This window comes from Carcharodon carcharias, chromosome 5, assembly GCF_017639515.1.
Source record: "Carcharodon carcharias isolate sCarCar2 chromosome 5, sCarCar2.pri, whole genome shotgun sequence".
Lineage (NCBI taxonomy): Eukaryota > Metazoa > Chordata > Chondrichthyes > Lamniformes > Lamnidae > Carcharodon > Carcharodon carcharias.
In genome coordinates this window covers 69,540,526-69,558,066 of record NC_054471.1, presented here as the reverse complement: position 1 = coordinate 69,558,066, position 17,541 = coordinate 69,540,526, and the positions used below count along the sequence as shown (strand labels likewise).

Genomic DNA, 17,541 nt, shown 5'->3' with positions numbered 1-17,541 from the left:
ACCCATATCCCATGAATGAATTAAAAATCCTTGCATACTTCTGAAATTCAGGAACCAAAACAGAAGTCCTGGAAACACTGAACCTCTACTTTCCTCTCATAATTTCACCAGAAAGTATGCAGTGTTGTGCTGCCCACTCCCACATCTGCGGATGTACAGGAGCCTAAACTAGTCATATCTTAGGACAATGTTCAAAGAGGTACAAAATTCTCAGATCCTCAGAAGCCTGTTACAGACACTCAGCTTTTAGACTCCCTATAGACTATGCCCAAAGAAGCACTGTACTGGGTTGCTGAGTTGAGTACATTAACATGCTGGGAAGTTGAAGCACTTTAATGGAAATCTTAAATTTCAACGTTTACAAAGTAAAATACTTTGTGACAGGAGTTGCAGCATGTACACAGAAATCCTCCCCGGAGTCTGCAGGGAGGCCACCAGGATGTACCTGGCAGTCTACCCATGTGGCAGAGGGCACCACACTGCTGTTGGCTAAATGCCAGGAAGAGGCCTCTATTTGGCCAATTCAGTGGCTCAATTGGCCTCAGGCAGTTGGGCCAACCACCACGTTGCCCGCTGCTTACAAGATGGCATAGCAGCAGGAAGATGATGCCATCTAGCATAATTTTATGGCCCCACCCACTCCCAAGTCCACCCTCACTTTAAATGGCTCAGTGAAATTCCAGCAATTAAACCAGAAATCTGCCTCTCCCTGCAGGGGGGAGAAGTGCAGAAAGGGCCACAAATTTCCCATCCCATTTTATGCTAATGATCTTGACTCTGGGCCATTAGGCATATAGACCACAATACCTGAAAATAATTTTAAGAGATACCAGGGCCAATTTTGCTGATTCTTTTCTGTTCTCTGTCCTGACTGAGCGCAACTCATTTTGTTCTACAATTAAATCCAAAAGTAATCATTCTGCCTTTCTTTTTTCCCAATAACCCTTGGCTTATATTTATCTAATTTCCTCTTAGAAAAATGCAATAGTCTCTGCCTCAACAGCTCCCTGTGGTGAAGTATTCCACACTCCAACAATACGCTGTTCTCGCTGGAAGGTAGAGGGAGAAACCAGGGATAAAAATAAAGTTTAAAAAAAACAAAACATATTATCTCTACAGCACATGAAATTTATTTGGCGTGACCTTGAATTGAAACAGACCAGAAATCACATACTGGCCACCATATAAAAGAATATATCAGAATGGTTTATAACACCATATATTTGTGCTTACAACTGACATCTGCAGGATAACAACCTAAACACTAACAGTTCAAAGCTGATACTTCCCTCTTTTTGTCTTAGCCAGATGAATGTCAAAAACTTGCAGTGTTCCATAGATTGTCTGCCTCCCACAGTTCCCATCAGGAAATCATTCTGAAAATGGAAAGTAAACAAAAAACACATAGAACAAGTAACTGACTCAAATGTGCCATTATGTGTGCATTCTGTAAGAACATTTTCAGTGAGTTCTTCTCAAAATCTTCTTGCTTCACGATTGTTGTTTTGTAGGAGCTAATGTGGTTGTGGGTGAGGTGGAGAGAGTCTTGCTCCTCCTATTGTGAAATGGAATTTGCTGCTGTCTTTGGGAGTTCCACACAGTGGTCATATAATTAAGGAACTGACCCCAACTCCAGCAGGCAAGTTCAATTCATTAGCTCCAACCCAATAGCGTCCAGTTGGAAAGGCATATTGTAATCAGTGCTCATTAGGCTGTTAGGCCACTTTTAAATTATTCTAAAGAGATGTTATTACCTCAGTGTGGAGATTTCTGGCAGCCTCAGTTCCTGAAATATTCTGCTCTGAGAACTCTGCTCTAATTCTAGCTGGTTTGTGCGTCATGATGCAAATTGGAGCTACTGACTAAACTTCTGCTTTGGAGTTTTAAAATTTTTATGTATTTTTTGATTAAGTACAAGCTAATTATGGGGATCACTTTTTCTAGGATTACTTTATACATGCATTTATTATTTCACTACAAATAACAAACAGAGAACGTTTCCCTGTCATTATCCATCCTGTTGTTACATTCATTGGCTGCTCACTAAACTGGGACATTCTCATCGTAAATCATTTGCCTGACAAGATTGCCACTTAACAAATATTGTATCACTATAACTAAGAGTTTTTTAAAGCATGATCTTGGATGCAGATGATAAAAGCTGGACTGCGTTTATTGTCCAGCCTTAATTGTCCTTGAGAACATGAATCATCATCTTCAATAACTCAGTAGCTCTTGGGGCCATTTCAAAGCGCAGCTAAGAATCAATCACTTTGCTGGGGGCCTGAAAATATATGATAAGGATGGCAGATTCCTTTCTCCAAAAGACATTAGTGAACCAAATGGGTTTTTACAACGATCCGGTAGCTTCATGTTCTCCATCACTAAGACCATAAGACATAGGAGCAGAAATTAGGCCCTTTGGCCCATCGAGTCTGCTCCACCATTCAATCATGGCTGATAAGTTTCTCAACCCCATTCTCCAGCCTTCTCCCCGTAACCTTTGATCCTCTTAATAAGACAAAAGAGTAGCTTTTAATTACAGATTTTATTTAGTTAAGCAAATTCATATTCTCTAGCTGTCATGATAGGATTTGAAGTCTTGTTTCCAGACTACTAGTCCAGATTGCTAGCCTATCACTGCTATGCCTTCATATCCTGTTTGAACTTATCATTGCCTGGCAGATTTAGTTTGGTACGTGCTATTCCATTATTCCTCCAAGATGAGATATATGACATAGATATTTTTGTATTGATTTCAATTTTTTCACACTTGAAGCAATTGGATTTTGTCTGGAATGGAAAGTGATCCCAATGCATCCCAATGCATGCTAACAGAGGTCAACAGAGGATCATGTAAAGTTGGTCCACTGGCTTCATTTGGCTATTATAATCACAAGGAATAGATTTCTTACTGTAATATATACAGTGCAATTAAAATAAATGCTTAAAAATCTAACTTAAGTCTAAAAGTTTCAGTAAGTTAGTTTTGTTCTGTCTACCATTTACCTCATTCTCTCCTTCCACTGTTTCTCCTCTTTTGTAACTTTATGTCAACAGAACCCACTGCAGTTCTAAGTAACTAACTGTTCATAGCACTCACACCTGAGTCAGAGATTATGGATGCAAACTCCACTCAGAATTTAGGCTGACACTCCCTCCACCTCAGCATTGATTGTCTTGTCAACCGAAACAGGCTATCTTACCCTTGATATGTATGATCCAGAAAGCCCAGGATTAATAATGACTTTTTTATTGTGATACAACTAATGGAGATCATGCCCTCCCCTCTTCTGTGAAAAATTGCATCATAGTTAAGGATTCTTGATCATTTATTTCCTCCAAGGGAAGGATTTGGCAATGAGTTATGGTTAAATGTGTGTTTTAAAACAAAATGGTCCACTTTTAATTTGTTGTCAGGGTGATACTGGTAAGGCTGTACTTGTTGCCCATCTCTAGCTATCCTGAGAGATGCCTTGCCAAGCTGCTTCAGTGGGCTTTGAATGTAAACCACATGGCATAGGACGGGAGCCAACTTTAGGGCAGGTGAAGGTAACAGATTCCCTTTGAAAGACATTTGTGAATCACTTGGGCTTTTGCAACAATTACCATTATTTGTTTTTCTGACAGTTTCACCAAGTTTATTGAATTGAATTTCACAGCTTCTGGTTTGCTACTTCTGTACCATAACCATTAATTAAAGCCACAGATTGCAGCCATTGAAGTTACATATTAAAGCCAGGCGAGCCAGTTTGTGCAATGCCACAGCACAGTCTACTTAACTGACATTGGGGAGAATTTTTGCTATGGCGGGCAGGCTTGGCAGAAGCGGGCACGCACCCACCAAACGAAATATCGAAATGATGTGCGACGACGTCATCACATGTCATTTTACACGTCGGCATGTCGGGCCCACCCCCCGCACGCCAACAGCAATATTCTGCCCATTAAGATTAATTGGCTTATTCCCAGCCCATATAGCCAGAATAGATGCAATGTTGAGACTAATGGAAGGTTTTGTCTTTAAATTCACTCCAAATGCGTTGACAGGATAGCCAGCTTACCGTTGAATCACTTAATAGGGAACAAGTCAGAAGGATTTCCTGCACATTGACTGGCAACACAGAGAAAATGACATCTGAACAGGATGTCAGCCAGTCAGGCCTGGGAAGAGGCCATGACCTAGTTGGAAGACAGACTCATCTCAAGCAGAGTGGGGTGACTAGCAAAAGTTAAGCAAACCCACTGATAGGCATAGTATGGCATATATTTTATCAGAGTCAAACAGTGCCAATCAGGGTCGACTTGCCAACAAATCAGCACCCCTTTTCTCCTCTAGTATAATTTGTTGTAATCATTTGAAATTTGGCATTCTTGTGTTTGTCCTAAGATGTGCAAGATGAAAAGCCTTAGCAACATGCCTCCCTTTACAACAATATTCAAGTTCTGTACTGCCAAATTAAGTTTTCTTAAATTCTTTTTTCTTGTTCCCAAGGAAGTTTCTATAGTTAGTGGATTCAAAGTAAGATTTGATTAAAACTGTCAGCCTGCATTATTACTCACTGTCTGCAAAGTAAAGCTGCTAAATATTTGCCCTTGTATCATTAAAATCTTTCAGTCTGCCTTTGGGAAAACTGGAGAAGCTCAGATGAGGTCTCTTATGAAAGACACAACATCCAGTTACGATTACAAGGGCTCGTGCTGATATACTGCTGGTTTATATTATCATATCATTATAAATTGCATTGCATGGGCACACAGCTGAACGTAAGACACCAATATTGCTAATGGGAATGACTAGTGAGTCATTGGCTACTGAGCGAACAACTGTAGCAAACCCAAAATATGAAACTATTGGAATGCCATATTGTCAGATCACTAACATCAGGCTAAACTAAATATCTGATTTATTTAATGTAAGACAATACACTGAGGTGGTGACATCCAGCAGGAAACTATAGGATAAATTCACAGATCCTCTGCTTAGGACATAACTTCCTTAAACATTAGTGTACGGTGAGGTTATCATTAACATAGACATGCTGCTAAGGGTAGTTCCTGCTGGCCCTCCTTCCATGACCTTGTTCTCCTCTGGTCCTACTTTGCTAACTATCTTTCATGTTCAGCAAAGTGAGACTTACAAAGCCATCAATGTTGCTATGTGCACCAAAAGACTTACGTTGCTCATTACAATGTGTTTTGCTGTGCTCTGTGTTGAATCTCTGCCAGAGTTCTTCGCTAAGTCAATGCTAATTTTATAGCAGGCTTCATTACAATGATGTAGGATAGAAGCCTTGTGCAAATTTGTATAATCACTTTATCAATTTGTGTTTAACAGCCAAAAAACATTAATACCGAGTCTATGTATTAATGTGTGTTAAACTAGTACAGTCCTGGGAAGAATTTTGTACAGCGTAGACAGAAATGTGATAGTACTCCTTGAATACTAATTCGGCATACTTGGAGGGGTGTTGGTGTAGTGGTATTAGTAATCCAGAGACCCAGGGTAATGCTCTGGCGACCTGGGTTCAAATTCCACCACAGCAGATGGTGGAATTTGAATTAAATAAAAAAAATCTGGAATTAAAATCTGATGATGACCGTGAAACCATTGCTGATTGTCATAAACACCCATCTGGTTCACTAATGTCCTTTAGGGAAGGAAATCTGCTGTCCTTACCTGGTTTGGCCTATGTGTGAATCCAGATCCACAGAATTGTGGTTGACTCTTCAATGCTTTCTAAACAAGGACAATTAGGGATGGGCAATAAATGCTGGCCTAGCCACAATGCCCACATCCCAAGAATGAAAATAAAAAAAATTACCCCACAGCAGCACATACATAGAGTATTGTATCCAGATCTTAAAGTACTATCTCATTGCAGTAAAACAATCTAAACTTCAGGTGAAAAGTTCAATCCTTAAAAACAGTCAGGATCATCATTGTTTGTCCCTTCTGCCTCAGATCTTATGCTATTTTAAATTACTGAGTCATAAATGATATGCAATGGACAGCAGTGAACATAAAAAACATAAGAAATAGGAACAGGAATGTACCAATCGGCCCCTCGAGCCTGCTCCATCATTCAATAAGAACATGGCTAATCTTCTTGTGTTTCGATTTCCACATTTCCATCTAACCCCGATAACCTTTGATTCCCTTGCCCAACAAGAATCTATCTACCTCTACCTTCAAAATATTCAATGACCCACCTCCACCATCTTCTAAGGCAGAGAATTCCAAGGTCGCATAGTCCTCTGAGAGAAAAAAAATCTCATCTCTGTCCTAAAAGGGCAACCCCTAATTTTAAAGCAGTGCCCCGTAGTTCTGATCTCACTCACATTCACCTTGTTAAGCCCATTCAGCATCTTGTATACTTCAGTCAAATCACATCTCACTCTTCTAAACTCCAGTTTAGAGTCCAGTCTGTCCAATTTTTCCTCATTAGACAACCTACTTATTCCAGGTATCAACCTAATAAACCTCCTTTGAACCACCTCCAATGCACTTACATCCTTCTTTAAAAAAGGAGACCAAAACTGCACATAGTATTTGAGGTACGTCTCACCAATGCCCTGGATAACTGAAGCACAACATCCTTACTTTTATGTTCAATCCCTCTTACAATAAAGGATAGTATTCTATTAGCCTTCTTAATGACTTGCTGTACCTGCATGCTAACTTTTTATTAATCATGTGCTAGAACATCTAGATTCCTCTGCACCTCAGAATTATGCAGCCGTTCTCCATTTAAGTAATACTCTGCTTTTTTTGTTCTTCTTTCCAAAGTGAACAACTTCACATTTTCCCACATTAAACTCCAGTTGCCAGATCTTTGCCCACTCACTCAACCTATCTATATCCATCTGCAACCTCTTCATGTCCTCTTCACAACATACTTTTCTACCTATCTTTGTGTTATCTGCAAATTTAGCTATGATGTCTTCACTCCCCTCATCTAAGTCATTGATGTAAATCATAAAAGGTTGAGGCCCTAGCACAGACCCCTGTGGGACACCACTCATCACATCCTGCCAATCTGAAAAAGACCCATTTATGCATACTCTCTGCTTTCTGCCAGCCAGCCAACCTTCTCTCCATTCTAACATGTTACCTCCAACACCATGCACTTTTATTTTCTGTAATAACCTTTGATGTGGTACCTTATCAAATGCCCTCTGGAAATCCAAGTACAGTATGTCTAAGGCTCCCCTTCATCTACAGCGCATGTTACTCCTTCAAAAAACTCCAATAAATTGGTTAAGCATGATTTCCCTATCACAAAATCATGCTGTTTCCGATTGCCTTGAGCTTTTTTAAGTGCCCAGCTATAACCTCCTTAATGATCGATTCTAACAACTTCCCCAAGACAGATGTCAAGCTAACTGACATTTAGTATCCTGTTTTCTGCCTCCCTCCCTTCTTGAATACTTGAATACAAGGGTTATATTTGCTACTTTCCAGTCTGATGCCAGATTCTAGCACATTTTGGAAAATTAATGCCAACACATTGACTACCTCATTAGCTACATCTTTTAAACCCCTAGAATGTAATCGATCGGGACTTGGAGATTTGCCTGCCCGCAGCACCATCAATTTGCTCAGAAACATTTCCCTAGTGATTTCAGTTTTACCAAGTTCCTCTCTCCCTTTCACCTCCCTGATTTTCAGTTATTGCTGGAATGTTTTTTGTATCCTTGCTATTCATTTTTACATTTCTAGCTAGCTTCCTCTCCTACTCTAATTTCTTTCTCCTGATTTAACCTTATAGTCATTCTCTGCCGTTCTTTATATTTTGTCCAATCATCTGTCCTGCTTATCATCTTTGCAGACTTGTATGCTTTTTCTTTAAGTTTGATATTTTCCATAACTTCTTTAGTTAATCACGAATGGTGGGTCTTCCCCTTAGGACTTTTCTTTATAATAGGAATGTACTTATTCTGAGTACTCTGAAATATTCCCTTAAATGTTTGCCTCTGCTTCTCTATTGATCTATCCTCTTGCCTAGTTCCCCAGCTCACTTCAGCTAGCTCAGCTTTCATCCCTACATAGATGCTCTTATTTAAGTTTAAGATACTAGTGTTAGACCCACTCTTCTCCCTTTCAAACTGGATGTAAAATTCAATCATATTGTGGTCACTGCTACCTAGGGGTACCTTTACTCGGAGGTCATTAATTAATTAATTAATTAATCCTGTCATGTTACACAATACCAAGTCTGATATAACCTGTTCTCAGGTTGGTTCCAGAACATGCTGGTCTAAGAAACTATCTCAAAAGCATTCTAAGAACTCTTCATCCAGGCTACCACTGCCAATCTGATTTTATAGTTTATGTGTAGATTAAAATCACCCATGATTATTGCAATCCCTTTATCACAGCCACACAATATTTTATTCTGTATACTTTGTCCTACACTGTGACTAATGTTAGGGGGCCTGTAGACCACTCCCACTAATGACTTTTTCCCCCTACTATTCCTCATCTCTACCTAAACCGATTCTATATCCTGATCTCCTGAACAAAGGTCATCTCTAACCATTGCACAATGCCCTCTTTGATTAACAGTGCTACCCCTCCACCTTTATCTAGCTTCCTATTCTTCTTGAATGTCATGTACCCCTCAATATTAAGAACACAATCTTGGTTGTCCTGCAGCCACATCTCCATAATTGCTATCAGATCATATGTATTTATATCAATGTGGGCCATCAATTCATTTAATTTGTTATGAATGCTATGTGCATTCAGATAGAGAGCCTTCAGTTTTGTCTTTTTGTTACCTTTGTAACATGCAGTCTTGACTGTAGATGTATTCTTAGGTTTTTTCTTTCTGTCCCTTCCTGCCATTCTCTGACCCTCATTTCTCCCCTGTCTTGACTCTACACCTTGAATTGCTACCTCTACCCAAGCTTGATCTCTCACTCCTAGTTTAAAGCCCTCTCAACTTCCCTAGTTATGTAATTTGTGAGGACCCTTGTCCCAGCACAGTTCAGGTGTAAACCATCCCAAAGGTACTGCCCTCACTTTCCCCTGTAATGATGCCAGTGCCCCACAAACCAGAACACACTTCTCCTACACCTGTCTTTGAGCCACACATTCATCTCTCTAATCGTATTTGCCCTATGGTGATTTGCATGTAGCTCAGCTAATAATCCAGAAATTATTACCTTTGAGGTTCTGTTTCTTAATTTGGTACATAGCTCCTCATACTGACTTTGCAGAACTTCTTTGCCAGTTCTACCTATGTCATTGGTACCTACTTGGACCATGATAACTGGATCCCGCCCCTCCCACTGTAAGTTCCTCTCCAGCCCTGAGCAGATGTCCCAAACCCTTGCACCGGGCAGGCAACATAGCTGTCTGGACTCTAGCTCTTTGCTGCAGATAGCAGTGTCGATGCCCCTTGCTATACTATCCCCTATGACCACTACATTCCTTTTTGCTCCCCCGCTTGAATGGCTTCCTGTACCACAGTGCCATGGCCAGCCAGCTCATCCACCTTGCAGACTTCCCTTTCACCCGCACAGGTTGTGAGCACCTGCAAAGTCTGAGGCTCCTCCCCTACTGTCTACTCGGTCCCTTTACCTGCTTCACTGACAGTCACATCCTCCTGCACCTCACTGCTGACCAAAACAGATGACCCTCTTCTAAGAGAAATGACTATCTTCTAGAACAAAGTATCCGGGTATTTCTCCCCCTCCCTTATGTTGCACAGTGTCTGCGTTTCAGCTTCCAGATCAATAATCCTGATCCGGAATTCCTCAAGCTGCTTACACTTCCTGCAGATGTGTTTGTCATGGATCGCCTTGATGTCCAAAAACACCCACATCCCACAGCTGCAACATAACACCTGTCCCACCACTCTAACTTATGTTATTTAGTTAATTTACTTTAATTACTTTCTTTCTATGTATGCTACAGTTTACTGTGTTTATTGAATGCTAGTACCACTGACAACTAAAGGTTATATGCTTCTTAACTGCAAAGGTATGTATTCGTTTGTTTAAAATATTTAATTTTTATTGTTTTTTTTCTATCTTTATTGTTTTATTTTAATTTTAAAGTTTCCAAATTTTGGTTTATCATTTTAAAGTTTTAGTTCTTTTTATTTATAGATTTACTTGAACTTGCCTGTCCTAAGCTGGTTTCTCTCACTTTGTCCCTTAGACCGAGCACTTACTGGTCAATCAGCTTACTAGTTTCCTATGATGTCACAGTTGCTTTTTTTCTCTTTTTCTTGCACTGCAGCCTCACAGCAGCTGAAACAGTGAAACAGCCGCTCCTCAGCTCCCAACTGTCTCCCACAGGTCCGCACCACTCCGCTCTGACTCCCAGCAAGGTAGGCCACTCTGCAATCCCCACCTGTATTTATAGGTGCTCCTCAGCTACCGACTGTCTCCTCTAGGTCCGCTCCAACACCCAGCAAGGTAGGCCACTCTGCAATCCCCACCTGTATTTATAGGCACTCCTCAGCTCCCGACTGTCTCCCGCAGGTCTGCTCCGCACGACTCCCAGCAAGGTGTGATATGATAAAAATTCAATTATTGATTGTGTAGCTTACATAGTCATGAGTAAATCACCTTATAGGTGGAGATACTTATTATAATTCCAGAAATCTGTGAGAGACACATTTGACTTAAATGTCCAGTTACATGCCAACTCAAATTTTCAGCACTGACCACAACAAATTTCACAGGGTCAGGGGAGGACCAATCATTATCTTGCCAACAATAGACTCCTGAGCTACCCTCCCACTGACAAAAGGCCAGATAGTCTTGTAGTGGTGAGCGAGGGTGATGGTGCAACCCATCTCAGAACAGACCTCCAGGTTCCCCTACAGCCCTTTATAAAAGCAGATGCTTTAAAAAAATAACTTTTTAATAATTCGTTCATGGGATGTGGGCATCACTGGCTCGGTCAGCATTTATTGCCCATCCCTAATTGCCTTTGTTAAGAGGGCATTTTTAAGAGTCAACCACATTGCTGTGGGTCTGGAGTCACATGTAGGCCAGACCAAGTAAGGACAGCAGATTTCCTTCCCTAAAGGATATTAGTGAACCAAATGGGTTTTTACAACACTCGGCAATGGTTTCATGGCCATCATCAGACTTTTAATCCCAGATTTTTATTGGATTCAAATTTCACCATCTGCTGTGGTGAGATTCGGACCTGGGTCCCCAGGCCATTCCCCTGGGTCTCTGGAACAGTAGTCCAGTGACAATACCACTATGCCACCACGTACCCCTGGGGGAAACAAGCCTTTGGGGCTAAACTTTCAATCCCAGACTGAACCCAAGGTGCTCCCCAAATCCACTGGTGAGCAGCTAGGTATGGTTAGTCTGATCAGGTGCATCTACAAGGACCCAACACTGTCTCTATGAAGGCCTAGAGCATGGGAACTCATGATGGAGAGACCTGCCTCCAATGCCACAATTATCTGATAAGGAGCAGGTGGAGGCACCACTCTGATAAGGCCATTCATTCATTTCCAGGTTTTGGTGCCAATATCTGATAGCAATGCATAATATACAGGGATGGCTTTTCCTATTCCCAATAATCTGGGTGAAGTCAGGTGAAGGGTGTTTAATGTGAAGTTTCCTGATTTGACCTAAACCTATCTGTATTGCTGAGTACAGGCCATCTACACAGTCCTATTGCTCAATAGATGCAGGCTTTCCTTTGGCATTGGCCTGTGCTCAGAGGAAGAAAGAAAAATCATCCACTTCCACAGAAGGGCTGGGAGGCCTGCAGCTGTGGTAATGGCTATTGGCTGAGGGCCTTCCAACCGCTGATCAAAAATAATAGCTAGAAAGTTTCACTCTTGATGTTCATTCTACAGGTAAATCCTACCCTTAATTGGGCCTCCATGTATTGGTCGTCTGCTTCTCTCCGGTTTTCCACAATGAAGAAGCTAGCCATTAGCAGTAACAGCCACTATGAAGTGTGTGTCAATTCATTGGGCCTTCACCATGTTACAATCTCGGTAAAATGGGATGGGAGAGATTGCTGTTGTCACTTGCATTTGATTATAATACTTCCATTAGTTCTATGTGCTAGTCCTCCAGGTCCCTTCAGTGGATTCCCTGGAAGTGAACCTTCATTGTAAAAGGGGCAGAGATACAGTGTAACTGACCACCTCTCCTTTATCCTTTATTTTGTATCAAGGAAGTGAGCAATCAGTGCATAGCAGAGGGAAAATCAGCACTATATTCCATTTCCAATGCATGTTACATTTGTTTTAGTTGGAGAAGATAGATTGTAATGGGCATTTTTGTGGTTATTTTGCAATGGCTTTGTAATGTCATTTATTTCAACTGAAATTCCTTTACAGAAGTATCATAAAAATGGCTCAAGAAATTGTTTTACATAATACAGAACATAGCAAGAAATATACTACAGAATATTGTGGGATCGGGATACTGTAACACCCCATGAGATTATCCAGACACTCCAAGGCAATCTTTAGAATCTCAAAGGTCTCATCGCATTTTTCACTTGCCTCGTGTGTAATTAATTCATGCAAGATGACCTATTTATAACCTTTCTAAACAGGGATGCCTTGGTTTGACATTGTCAGTTTTGTGCAATAATTTCTCTAGAGTTGCTTTGCCTTCATCAAGACCAAGGACGTCAGGCACATTTTTGACAATTAACTTCCATTCCAAAGCTTAATGAGAATTTAAAAAAAAATATGTTTAATAGCTTTTGACTTTAGGAGAATATAAACACTAGTTTCCATGGGAAATACAGAGAAAGCTCAGTCTGAGCACCATTTGATAAGTTTCTGCAACTGTGCATAAAAACCTGCTAGGTAAGAAACATGTTATTGGGTACTTTAATGCTTGTTGTCTATCTATTCTCTGATGTTCATATATCTAATAAAATGTGCTGGCATATGTTAAGTGATTCTATAATAACTTAGCTACACATGGAGGTGGTTATTTTTATTCCTTGCTTGAATTCTGCATGAACCATTCGTTTATATTCTGTCAAACTGTATCATATATAAAAATGCAAAATGTGAAGTTTTCCAAATAGTGGCTTTTTCTGCAACAAATTACAGTTCTTAAAAAACTGAGCCATATTTAGATAGCGAGATTAAAGTCATATTTCTTTGCCGCTCATAAAATTTCCAGATTTTATGGACCTCTCCTCTCTTTCCATAGTCTTCTCATTGTGGCTTTTGTAAATAGATTTTGTTCACTAAAATCTAGACATTGCACTGTTTATATACTCTGCTCTTAGAGTTTGCAATAATCTGTTTACCAGATGTAACATGACCTCACACAACATAGAAAGAAATTACATTTGAAAAGTCCTTTTCACATTTTCAGGATGTCCCAATGTCCTGAAACACATCACTGCCAACAAATACTTTTGAAATGTTGCTATAGAAAAATAGTGTAGTCAATCTGTGCACTGCAATATCTGACAAAAAGCTATAAGATAGACAACCAGGTAATCTGTACTGATAGTATTGGTTGAGGGATAAATGTTGTCTAGTCCACCATGAAATCTCCCAAGCTCTTCTTCAAAGAGTTCTGTGGGATCTTTTACATCCACCTAAGTGGGCAGTATTTTAATGTCACATCATAAAGAAGGAACCTCGAACAGTACACAGTGCTCCCTCACTATAGCACTGAAATGGCCGCCTGTATTATAAGGTTGAACTTCTGTTTGGGGTTCCCTTGATTATCTGCAATAATTTTGGCAGAAGGTCCACAGAAGCTGAAGAAAAATGGCTTTTGTGCCAGTTCTTCAGGGTTCCGCAGAATCCACAGGTGAACCTTTGTGGAAGGTGTCTGAGAAAAAGCGTCAGTTTGTGAGAAGATTCCAAAGCGAGTTCTTGGAGAGTAGAGATTAACAACCCTCACGTGGAAGACGGAGTGCAGTGAGACTGGTCGTCTCATGGTGTAACAAGCATCTGGGGTGAGTTGATGAGAGAGACCCATAGCATCTGGTTGAGGTGGCACCTGTCACTTGCTTTCAGAATGTGGTGTGTCTGATCACAGGTCGCCTATTAGTTTACATGGACGGTGAACATTAGGGTATAAGATAGCTTTTGTAACTTGTGCTATCTTTACAAATCTGTATATATCTGTAAATGTATAGTTGTGGGTGAAGGAGTATTGTAATATAGTTTACCTTCTCTTGTTTAATAAATGTTTTATTCTTTTGTTAAAAGTTCATCACCTGACTACTTTGATTCTGTTCAGTAGCTACTCTCCACGTATCTAAAGAAAAAGTAGAAGTTAAGATCTTTCAAGCTGGGTTCCGCCCTGGGATCAGGCTTGTCCAGTAGTAACATCAGCTAGGATAATAACATCCTGGCCTTGCCAGCAACCCCCACATCCCATAAATGAATAAAAAGAAAATCTGCATGAATGACAAGCACCATCTGTAGACCCTGGGTCTAGCTAGGTGCCTCCCGTGACAGCTCGCTGTGGCTCTTTAGCAGTGTGCGCAGCAGCAGCTGCCTCTTCTTCTTCGGGATGCTGCTACTCTCTCTGCCCAGCCAGGCACTTCCATCGCTCTCTTCTCCATTATCTCTGCTCCCTGTAAGCCATAAGGCAGCATACAGCTAGGTCAGTAGGCTCCATGCTCCTGTTGTACTCCTCCTGCAGGATGAAAGAGAGAGATGAGTGGGTTAGCATTGGTCTCCTTGGGACGTCTCATGGTGATGTGTGCAGTTCTGGCTCTGTCTCAAGGCCCCTTAACGGATGCTGGAGAGTGGCCAAAGTTCAGTGTGCTGCATGGCTGCCCGAAGTCCCACCCACCTCTGCCACACTCCACCTGACCGGTTGGTGGCAGCTTCGTCCATGGACTGCATGTTGTGCTCTCGGCTCAGACACAGGCATTCTCCTAACCTGCAGTGCAAGACTGCACTGTTAGCTTGAACCATGGGGTAGACTGGTCCAAAACTTAATGAAGACTGTGTAAGGGGCTGTGAGCGCCTCCACCAGTGACTGCTCCATGGCACCTTTTGCGAGGAAATAGTACAACTTGCCCAGGCGTCCAATTGTTCTGCAGCCCCCTAAAATGCTCATTAATTTGCAGTCTGTGCCTGAGGGGTGAAAAGTTCAGGAGCATGTATGGCACATTCATGCCTCTGCGTTTCTCGAGTGGGCAGATAAACTAGAGGCCCGACTCTAAAACATGTCAACGTAGCTGCGCCTGAACTGTCACAGCTGCAGAAGAATGCTCATTTGATACAAGGTTTCCCTAATGCATAGCCGCTTCCCTCCCCCTTCCTCCTGCATGTGCTTGTGCAGTACCATCAGACGGTGCTACATTGCCCCTCCCCCCCCCAACCTGCCCTTATCACAGTGCAGCCCTTGCCCCGGCACCGCAATGTCAGCCAGCTGGGAAAAAGCGACTTACCTGTGCCCTCGCCTGAATGTGAGGCGCATCTTCCTTGAAGTTGAACGGGCGACCCTTGCAAGTGCTGTGCAACATTACTGTGCACTCACTTCCGATTACCCCTCGAAGTTCAGCTCAACAGGTGCACGCCTTTTAAATGCTGATGTGAAACACATTGGCGTGCAATTCTATCAAGCCGGGACTATAATGAGAAACTAAAGTATTGAAATTATATTCCAAAGGGTGGTGGCAGGAATGGCAGCTTGGATTGACGGGCAGAGGAGACGATCGCAAACTGGTTTCACAACAGTGTAAAACAGATTTTCGGCAGCATGTTGATCAGAGGATCTGAGATTGGCAGGCAGAAAGTCATGAAGGCAGAAAAATGGCGAGTCACCTTTATTTTCTTGAGATGTGGTTTTGGGCAGCAACCTGATGACTGTTATGTTGCAGACCTCTCATTCCCTACCAGGGTAGGATTTGACCAAGGATAGATTGGGCCCTGGCTAGTAGCCTAAAACTGCAAATATGGCTATGTGCAGGAAAGTTACGATGGGGCACATGCTTGGCTTGTGGACACGTGCATCTAGTTTGGGTTTCCTTCCACTTCATTTTTGCCTGCCACTCTCAACCCTCTCCCCTTTCAGTCACGGTAAAGGCTGCCAGCAGATTGAAGTTGAACCTTTCCAAAATTGTGTGCTATTTAGCACATTATCATTCTGGATAGAAGTGCACCAATTATTAACCAATGAGCACTGAATTACCCTATAAATGAAAATTATTCCCAAGGACTGCAGTTTTTATTTTTGATCCTACATCAGATTTGAAAGTATCAGTCTTGGACTACTAGCACAAATGTAGCAGTTGGTTTTACACCCTGCCTGACTCCCTTTTTCATTGAAGACAATGTAATTAACACCAGGGTGGAGCATAAAACAGGCTAACAATTCCCTGTCATGCTACCAATGAAGAGCATTTTCACCTGGATGTGTTTGTCATCCCCAATAATACTTTGAATTATATAAGATACCATTGAGTAAACACTTTTGAGCATCAATTCACTCTCTGGTATTTCTAATCATAGTTCATGAGCTGGAGCAGCTGCAATCAAATACATTGTGTGTAATTTTAACTTTAAACAACAGTTTTAAATAGACAGTATCCCCCCTAAATTCCTCTCCTGATCTTCATTTCCATTGAAATTGCATGCTTTTTTTCATTCATGGGTTAACATACATTAAAATAATGGAGACAGGACTTTCAGAGGAATACATTGAGCATTGGTATATTAGTATTATACAGTGTGATTTTAGTGTGTATGTATACTGTGAACTAACCTTCCTGAGACCTATGCCACTTCTGGAGTTTTACAGATAGCAGGTGGCTTACCCAAGTATTTCCCACAATTTTTCATCCTTTGAATTCATGTTAGGTATTTTTTAACTACACAGAATCATATTGCTCTTTTCTTTGGTGCTGAGTTCGAGCGGTCCTTTGCCAATTTTGAGTTCCAGGCTGGGCTCATTATGCACTAAAAATACATTTTTGTCATTCAGGTGCCCGCTGCCTAAAATTTTCAAGCCTTTCAAGTAATGGAAAAAATGTGGATTGCACTTCAGAATGTCTGGCAGGTGATCTTGGTGAGTGAAAGTCCCATCAGAACAGCAGTAAGCCATTCAGCACCTCAAGGCTATCCAGGACCAATAGTACAAGAGTAGAAATTCGCCTCTGGTATCTAACCAGAAAAATTGTTCAAATCAAAAGAACCATGTAACGTGCAATGCCAACTTTCTGCAAGAAATGCTGATCATTCTTGGTTTCATGAAGTTGGATCAAACCATTTTTGGACTTGGTTATCATATCTTTGATAATCTACACAACTTATTTTTTAATACACAATAAGATTATATCCTTAACATCTCATTGTAATATCCTTTGGTATTGGTAAACCATTCATCAGAATAATGGGCAGAATTTTACAGCCCCATTGCAGTGGGGGCAGGGCCATAAAGTGTGGCGAGCCATTCAAAAGTCCATGGACACGGCAGGACTGTACAATCTCATTGGCATAAAATTCCGTCCAATGTGTCTGTTCAAATTTGCCATATAATTTTTTTGAATACTATTAGCATAGCTCACGAAAGTTTTTATGACGACCCTGGTCTGAGAAATGACTT

The 17,541-nt window shown here is 41.2% G+C and overlaps 1 long non-coding RNA gene across 1 annotated transcript in view; it reads right to left on the bottom strand.

Moving 5' to 3' along the window:
• Positions 1–14,586: 14,586 nt before the first annotated feature.
• LOC121277622 overlaps positions 14,587–17,541 on the bottom strand; it is a 41,449-nt gene continuing 38,494 nt past the window's right edge. The window contains exon 3 of the long non-coding RNA XR_005942952.1: positions 14,587–14,622. This is a non-coding gene — a long non-coding RNA (uncharacterized LOC121277622). The remainder of the gene's footprint in view (positions 14,623–17,541) is intronic.